Source organism: Barbus barbus (genome assembly GCF_936440315.1).
Source record: "Barbus barbus genome assembly, chromosome: 22".
NCBI lineage: Eukaryota > Metazoa > Chordata > Actinopteri > Cypriniformes > Cyprinidae > Barbus > Barbus barbus.
Genome location: NC_136750.1, coordinates 14,141,011 through 14,149,852, shown reverse-complemented (window position 1 = coordinate 14,149,852; position 8,842 = coordinate 14,141,011). Strand labels below are relative to the sequence as shown.

Sequence of the window (8,842 nt, the reverse complement as noted above, 5' to 3'; positions counted from 1 at the left end):
ATTTCCAGTAAATTTAGCAAACAATCCAGGAATTTCTGGAAAGTTTCTGAACATTTACCTGACATTGTCCACGCCTTTGCAACCCCAGTCAAACCACAGGATGTGTCAACATCAGGTCAACTATCCATGAGTATACATATGCATAGTTGTGCACCTGTGGTCCTTGACCACCATCTTTGATTTGGCAGGTGTAGAGACACTTCTAATCAGGGTTCTTCATGCTGGCAAGAACTCTCGTGCTGCTGAACCCCACAGGATAGATAGCAGTTTCATCATGAAACAGAGCCCTGTCAGTTATGATCTACGATAAAAACACAAACTTATGAGCTCTTCTTCAGCAATGAAACCTTTCACTCTTAAAAACTGCTAATATATAAATATGAACTAATGACTGCTGCCTCACTGTGAAGAAAACAACTTATGACCTTTACAATATCCCATTAGTGCTGGGTGAGTTTCTGACCTCCCCAAGGCTGTACACAGTGCGTCTACCAAGCACCTCCCCGAAGAGTCCAGCGAGATGGGCTGCACGAACTTGCGCACTCCTCCTTCTGCAACTTTCCTTTTCTTACAAATCTTCTTCATGACTAGGAGTTGAGCAAATAGAATTGCATTGAATCTGCAGTTTTAAAATACAGACACATATATGATAGAAAACACTCATGTTCTTCCCTGCCGTTCTCTCTTCCCCTGTCTTTTCTTTCTTTTTTGGGTTTGTTCAAAAGGCTGTCGTCAGATCCTGAGAGTCCAGTGGCCTGGTTGTGACTCCCTGGTAGAGCAATGCCCCCTGGTGTGCTGGAGCTCAACGCGGCAGGTGTGTGTGTGCTGCAGCTGGGAGTCGGGATAGATTCTCCTTCAGCCAGAGACTGATACTGCAACAAAGACTTCAGCAGGAATCTGGAGAAGCAGAGTGAGAGAGTAAGTGGACTGTATCTTAGGAGTCGGGAATGCAACTAAAGATAATTAGATTACCGATTATTATTAATTATAATTATTAGATTACTGAATCTTATTGTTTTTGTTTGTGCTATTGCTTGTCATTTATGCATTTGTTCTTATTTTATTAATTACTGTTTACTTGTCTTTTTTTAGTTCAAATAAATTCGGAGTCCTGCCACCACAGCTGGAAAAAATCCTAGACGAATCATTGGAAACACACAGCTAAAATAGTCCCTGGAAGGTGTCTATATAAATTCCTTACAGCTTAAACCGCAAACTAGCCAAAACCCACAATGACACTGGCCAAGAAAAATAAATCAATTTATTTCCATGTTTTTTGCCACAAAATTTATGTACGGAAAGCACATACTCTTCTCTCGCGCTCTCTCCCTCACAAATGCACACAGAGACAGTACAGACACACTGTACACTGCACACTGTTGTCTGTGCTGTTCTGATTTTATCAGTAAAATAGTTCAACAACTTAAGAGCAACAACATTTCTCACTAGCGAGGTAATAACAGCACCGTAGTTGTTCAGATGAGCTTACAGTTATGCTAGAGATGCTGCTACCGAACACTGCTGAGAGATGCACATACTCTGGGAATTCTCACACACACACACACTTAATCTCTATCTCTCTCTCTAATAACTTAATATCAATCTGATTTCAACTGCTCAAGCCTCCATAGCTAGGTCTAAAATGACGTTTTGGAATTTGCAACGGTGGTGTTGGATGAGATGCGCAAGAAAAGAATCCTACTCACAAGAGAGTTTTAAGGACAAAAACCTGATGAATCTGAACAATATTTGAGGTGGGGTATCCATAATATAAGAATAAATATTTTCTAATGATTCAACAGCCTGTTATCAATTGTCCCTTAGATATTTGATCTAGTTGACAAATCATACTAAAACAGTTCCATTTTAACCTTTATTATTATTATTATGCCATTACATTAATTACATTCTTTTTTGGTTATAGTTTTTAAAAGAAGTCTCCTCTGCTCAACAAGGCTGCATTTATGTCACCAAATATATTGTGAAATATTGTTACAATTTAAATAGATATAATTATAATTATATAATTTAAAGATAATTTATTCCTGTGATGACAAGGCTGAATTTTCAGCAGCAATTACTCCAATCTTCAATGTTACATGAAATCAATCTAATCTTCAAAAATAATTATAATATGCTTATTTGGAACTGAAGAAACATTGCTATTATTATCTATATTGGAAACAGTTGTGTAGTTTAATATTTTTGTGGGAACTGTGATGCTTTTTTTTTTAAATAAATTTGTTTTTTTTGGGGGGGTGGGTACTTTATAATTTATTTTAAATAGAAATAGTTTGCAACATTATAAGCGTCTTCACTGTCACTTTCATACATCATTACAGAATAAAAGTATTCGTTTCTTTTGGGAGAAAAAAAAGACTCTGAAGCTCCTCTGATTTTCAGTACAGCATCTTCTTTTAAAAATAACATGATTAAGTAATGTGAATTTTCATTTTCAATCAAGTACCCACCCCTATCCGGAACGCCGGATCTCTGGCAACCTTCAAGCAACAACTGAAAACTCATCTCTTTCGGCAGTCCTTGACTTCATCCTAAACTCCAAAAAAAAAAAAAAAAAAAAAAAAAAAACTTTCCCTCTATCTTTCTCTCCACCTACTAGTTTGTACTTATTTGAACAATGACTGAGACTTGGTGTTACGAGCACTTCCTCTGTCTGACTGCCTCTTCAAGATGAATCGCTTTTTATATTCCCCAATTGTAAGTCGCTTTGGATAAAAGCGTCTGCCAAATGACTAAATGTAAATGTAAATGTAAGTATATTTTGTAATAAAGATAACTGAGCGTGGATGTACCTCCTTTCTTCTTTTGCCTGAACAAACTTCTCTTCCAGGTGAGCAATCTCATCATACAGTGCTGCATTCTCCTGTGAAATAATGGGCACAAATTCAGGGATGCTTATCATGATAATGTCCAAAGTAGGCAATTTCATATTTTTGGTTAATTTTTGGTATAAAAACTAAAATAAATTTTACTTACAAATATCATAGCATGGGCAGCTTTGCGCAGATGCATGTACTTCAGCCGGCACTTCTCATTTTGGTTCTTGTGAGGCCCCTTCCTGACTTTAGGCCTGGATTCAGAGTGGCTCATGGGGAAAGGCAGGGGTTCCAATGGACGAACCGGAGCCGAAAAAAAGTTGACCACATAAAATATAAATTGAGATCATATACACACACACACATATATATATATATATATATATATATATATATATATATATATATATATATATATATATATTGGAAAATATATATATATTGGAAAATATATATAGATTGGAAAGTTTGCTAAAAAGGAGTAAACAGTAAACAACAACACGATGAGGTGTTTTTCCTAATACAAACTGTTTCTAATCACTGTCAGCTAACTGACATGTGCTTATTGACTTACCAACAGGGCAAAAACTCCATTTCTGCTTTCAATCCTCTTGAAGCGTCTGCTCCCTTTCTGTGTCTGTAACACACCATAAAAGTAAAGCAAATGCCGCAGACTTTACCCCTTTTTCCTATATTACTCATTCTAAAACTTTATGAATGTAAATATGAGAGACAAATACAAATGAAATCATGTACTTAAATTAAACACATTGCTGGTACTGAATGGAAAACAAAGTAAATATGGTACATGACTGACAGGTAACGGCATGACAGACATGACAGAATCATAAATAAATTTGAGCCAGACTTCGAGTCTTACCTCTCAATACATGACTGCCTCGAGGCTTGACTTTGCACTGCAAAATAATTACAGAAACATTGATTATCTTGACATTTGTGCATGGCGTTGTAATTTTGAAGGAAATGTAAATTGTTTTAAAATGATTTCTATACTTTGACTGCACCAGTCCACGATCAATGATCCGCTGCTTGATGTCCTTGATGTGCATGGGCCACCCAGCTTCTTCAAGAACAATCTTAAACAATCAGAAAATTCATTGATTTGATCACAAGAAATGTATGTGATATAACATCAGCATTATTTAAGGGAGATGTTTACCTGAGCGGCATTGAGCCAAGTGAGATTCGGTTTATCTGCCACCTCACTGGGGGTTTCACTGAAAAAAAGAGCAGCGGTATGAGACATACAGTGGGTACGGAAAGTATTCAGACCCCCTTCAATTTTTCACTCTTTGTTATATTGCAGCCATTTGCTAAAATCATTTAAGTTCATTTTTTTTCCTCATTAATGTACACACAGCACCCCATATTGACAGAAAAACACAGAATTGTTGACATTTTTGAAGATTTATTAAAAAATAAAAACTTAAATATCACATGGTCCTAAGTATTCAGACCCTTTGCTGTGACACTCCTATATTTAACTCAGGTGCTGTCCATTTCTTCTGATCATCCTTGAGATGGTTCTACACCTTCATTTGAGTCTAGCTGTGTTTGATTATACTGACTGGACTTGATTAGGAAAGCCACACACCTGTCTATATAAGACCTTACAGCTCACAGTGCATGTCTGGTCAAAGGAACTGCCTGAAGAGCTCAGAGACAGAATTGTGGCAAGGCACAGATCTGGCCAAGGTTACAAAAAAATTATGCTGCACTTAAGGTTCCTAAGAGCACAGTGGCCTCCATAATCCTTAAATGGAAGACGTTTGGGACGACCAGAACCCTTCTTAGAGCTGGCCGTCCGGCCAAACTGAGCTATCGGGGGAGAAGAGCCTTGGTGAGAGAGCTAAAGAAGAACCCAAAGATCACTGTGGCTGAGCTCCAGAGATGCAGTCGGGAGATGGGAGAAAGTTGTAGAAAGTCAAACATCACTGCAGCCCTCCACCAGTCGGGGCTTTATGGCAGAGTGGCCCGACGGAAGCCTCTCCTCAGTGCAAGACACAAAAAAACACCTGAAGGACCACAAGATGGTGAGAAATAAGATTCTCTGGTCTGATGAGACCAAGATAGAACTTTTTGGCCTTAATTCTAAGCGGTATGTGTGGAGAAAACCAGGTACTGCTCATCACCTGTCCAATACAGTCCCAACAGTGAAGCATGGTGGTGGCAGCATCATGCTGTGGGGGTGTTTTTCAGCTGCAGGGACAGGACGACTGGTTGCAATCGAAGGAAAGATGAATGCGGCCAAGTACAGGGATATCCTGGACAAAAACCTTCTGCAGAGTGCTCAGGACCTCAGACTGGGCCAAAGGTTTACCTTCCAACAAGACAATGACCCTAAGCACACAGCTAAAATAACGAAGGAGTGGCTTTACAACAACTCCGTGACTGTTCTTGAATGGCCCAGCCAGAGCCCTGACTTAAACCCAATTGAGTATCTCCGGAGAGACCTAAAAATGGCTGTCCACCAACGTTTACCATCCAACCTGACAGAACTGGAGAGGATCTGCAAGGAGGAATGGCAGAGGATCCCCAAATCCAGGTGTGAAAAACTTGTTGCATCTTTCTCAAAAAGACTCATGGCTGTATTAGATCAAAAGGGTGCTTCTACTAAATACTGAGCAAAGGGTCTGAATACTTAGGACAATGTGATTATTTCAGTTTTTCTTTTTTAATAAATTTGCAAAAATGTCAACAATTCTGCGTTTTTCTGTCAATATGGGGTGCTGTGTGCACATTAATGAGGAAAAAAAAAGAACTTAAATGATTTTAGCAAATGGCTGCAATATAACAAAGAGTGAAACATTTAAGGGGGTCTGAATACTTTCCGTACCCACTGTATATCACATATATGACAACATATATTCACATACACATACATCCACCATAGTTCTAATATTGGATTTTAGGCCACGTAATGCTACTGAGTAATCTCAGTTATCAGTTTAACTATTATTCATAGTACTTCAATAGCAATAAATTAACATTAATTCATACCAAATAAACCCAGTGAGACTCATAACACTTGTAAAAAAAGAAGTGCATTTAATTATATTGAATGTGCACTTGTAAATTAGTGTACATCAAATCATGTAGGTATATGAAACAAATAAAATTAAATTTAAACACACGGCATGCAGGTTTCAATAGAAATGACGGTGAAGCACTGTATATTCTAGGTTCAAATTTAAACTTCAAAATTTAATTTAATTGCAAATGACATGTAATTTGAAGAAAAAAAAAGCAAAAGAAATAGTTTCAATTTGTTCAGTTTGATACTCTTTTAAAGTATACTATTTCTGTAAAAAGTATTATTCTTAAAAGTATGCTAAGAGTAATCCTCTCTTTTTCACAAGGGAGACAGCTTTTACCCTGTATGTGATGTATGGGGTGAAGCTAATTATAAAACATATACTTAAGTTACGCAGAATACAATGGCACTACGGTAGCATACGTATTTATTACTTTTTTATGTATGATACCATCATTTCAACAGTACTTATTTTTATGGGACTTGTCCTAAAAACAACAAGGGTTTTTCCGCGGGGTATTTCCATGCAGTTACATAAAACAGGTTTCCTTGCGTTTGTGTCTAAATGAACAGGGTGTTTGGTAAATAAGGTTTTCATTTCATGGCTGCTCATGCTGTCCAGTGCTGGAAACAGTGAATAACTGCCCTGTCCATCCGCCTCCATCTTGGACTCTGACTCCTTCTCCTGGTTCCTGATTCTCCAGTCAAGAAAGCTGTCTTCAAACAGTGAAGTGCGTGGTCCTCTCTTCATCCACGAGTTCCTGTCAAGACAAGTCAGTCAAGTTATCCATTCATCTCTTCATCTGAAGTATATCTGCATTCCATACTCACCGTCTCATCTGTTGAATTGCTCTGCTGTCAATAAACATCACTACTTTGTATTAATCCTTTGTGTGAAGTTTGCTTCCCTAACAGAAGACCGGACCAACACCGAAGGTGCAGCATGAGCAATCCCGATCCCTTTCAGGAACACGTGGACCACCTCCGACAAGTTCTTGTTCCATCACCACCACCAGCACCCCCGATCACCTCAGTCACCAGTACCACTGTTTCTTCGGCACCAATGATCTCCAGTCCCATGGCCAGACCAGCACCCTTCTCTGGCGTGGCGGAGGAGTGCAATGGGTTCCTTCTGTAGTGTTTGCTGAACATTGATATGCAACCGCATCTGTATCCCACCGAAAAATCTAAAATAGCCTTCATCGTATCCCTCTTAACTGGTAAAGCACTCCAATGGGCTGAAACAATTTTTTTGGTGATCCTTCCATCAGCGATCAACTCTACCATCTCCGCCAGGGTACCAGATCCATCTATGATTATGCCCTCCAGTTTAGGACCCTGGTGGCGGCCAGTGGATGGAATGAGAGTGCCCTTCTAACCACCTTTCGGCAAGTTTTGGAACCCAGATTGTGCTTGCAGCTTGCCAGTTATGATGACTCCTGCGGTTTGGAGAGCTTTATTCAACAAACCATCCGATGCTCTATGTGCATGCAGTCTTGTTTTGCTGAGCAGCCGTCATTAACCCGTTGTTCTCCTCCTGTCCGCCACCCAGAGGCAAGTCTCCCTCCAGAACCTGTCCATGAACCCATGCAAACTGACAACATTCATCTGTCTGACTCTGAGTGGCAGAGGCGACTGGGGAATGGATTGTGCCTGTATTGTGGAAATAATGGGCATATAAGATCCACATGCCCTGTTCACCCTCCTCAACATTTGGTAAGTGTCATTCAACACATCACTCAAAATATGAAGCTGCTCACAACTGTAGTCATGCTTACTACCCCCAACATATCCATTCCAGTCCAGTCCCTCCTTGATTCTGTGTCCGTCGGGAACTTCATATTAGGGAGCCTCTGCCGCCAACTCAAGCTCTCGACCATTGCCAACCAGACAGTCTACCAAATCCACTCGATAACCGGAAAGCCCATCGGACGAAGCACAGTCAGATTCAGCACCGGTCCCGTTCAATTAAGAATAGGTCAGTTACAAGAGGAGAGCATTCACCTACTGGTTCTGGAGGGCGCGCACACCGACATCATTCTCGGGCGTCCATGGTTTGTACAACATGAACCACAGATCTATTGGTGCACCGGAGAAGTCCTGAAGTGGGACAATCACTGTTTCCCAGACTGTTTCCCTGGAATTCCGCAACCACTCAACCAACCTGTTCAGGCAATCCCAGTGAATTCAACGTCCATAGAGATTCCAGTTGAGAAGCAATCCGTCGACATACCCACCTGTTATGCCCACTTCAGAGATGTATTCAGCCTGAAGAGGGCCTCTCAATTACCTCCTCATCGGCCATGGGACTGTGCGATCGATCTCATACCAGGTGAGCCAGTGCCCAAGGGTAAAATCTACCCCCTGTCACTTCCAGAACAGAAGGCCATGGAGGAGTATGTCAGTGAGGCTCTTAAGCAAGGTTACATCTGCCCTTCCACCTCCCCTGCTGCTTCGAGTTTTTTCTTTGTGGCCAAGAAGGACGGAGGCTTGCGGCCTTGCATCGATTACCGGGCACTACACAACATAACAGTTAAATTCCGTTACCCTCTTCCTCTCTTCCCAGCTGCTCTAGAACATCTTTGTGGTGCCACCATTTTCACTAAAGTTAGACCTCTGCAGCGCGTATAACCTCACCCAGATATGCGAGGGAGACGAGTGGAAGACAGCCTTTGTAACACCCACCGGCCACTATGAATATTTGGTTATGCCGTATGGCCTTGTCAACGCCCCCTCCGTATTCCAGGATTTCATGCACGAGGTGCTCAGAGTATCTACACCAGTTCGTCCTGGTGTACATCGATGACATCCTCATTTCCATCTGTTCCCCAAAGCCGAGACATGTTCATTCCATCAACCCTCAGTACAGTTCTTGGGATACATCATCGACAGTTGTGGCATCCGAATGGACGAGGGGAAGGTGGATGCCATCCAGACCTGGCCAGTACCT

The 8,842-nt window shown here is 40.7% G+C and overlaps 1 pseudogene across 1 annotated transcript in view; it reads right to left on the bottom strand.

Annotated features, from left to right (window-relative positions):
- The window catches only part of LOC306888653 (transforming growth factor beta regulator 1-like), a 22,074-nt pseudogene extending 15,431 nt beyond the window's left edge, over window positions 1-6,643 (bottom strand). The window contains exons 1-10 of the transcript in view: window positions 6,480-6,643; window positions 4,018-4,075; window positions 3,852-3,934; window positions 3,718-3,754; window positions 3,412-3,474; window positions 2,998-3,151; window positions 2,814-2,884; window positions 677-897; window positions 464-587; window positions 155-301 (exon numbers count right to left, since the gene is read on the bottom strand). The product of the transcript in view is annotated as a transforming growth factor beta regulator 1-like (transcript). The remainder of the gene's footprint in view (window positions 1-154; window positions 302-463; window positions 588-676; window positions 898-2,813; window positions 2,885-2,997; window positions 3,152-3,411; window positions 3,475-3,717; window positions 3,755-3,851; window positions 3,935-4,017; window positions 4,076-6,479) is intronic.
- Between the last annotated feature and the right edge of the window lie 2,199 nt (window positions 6,644-8,842).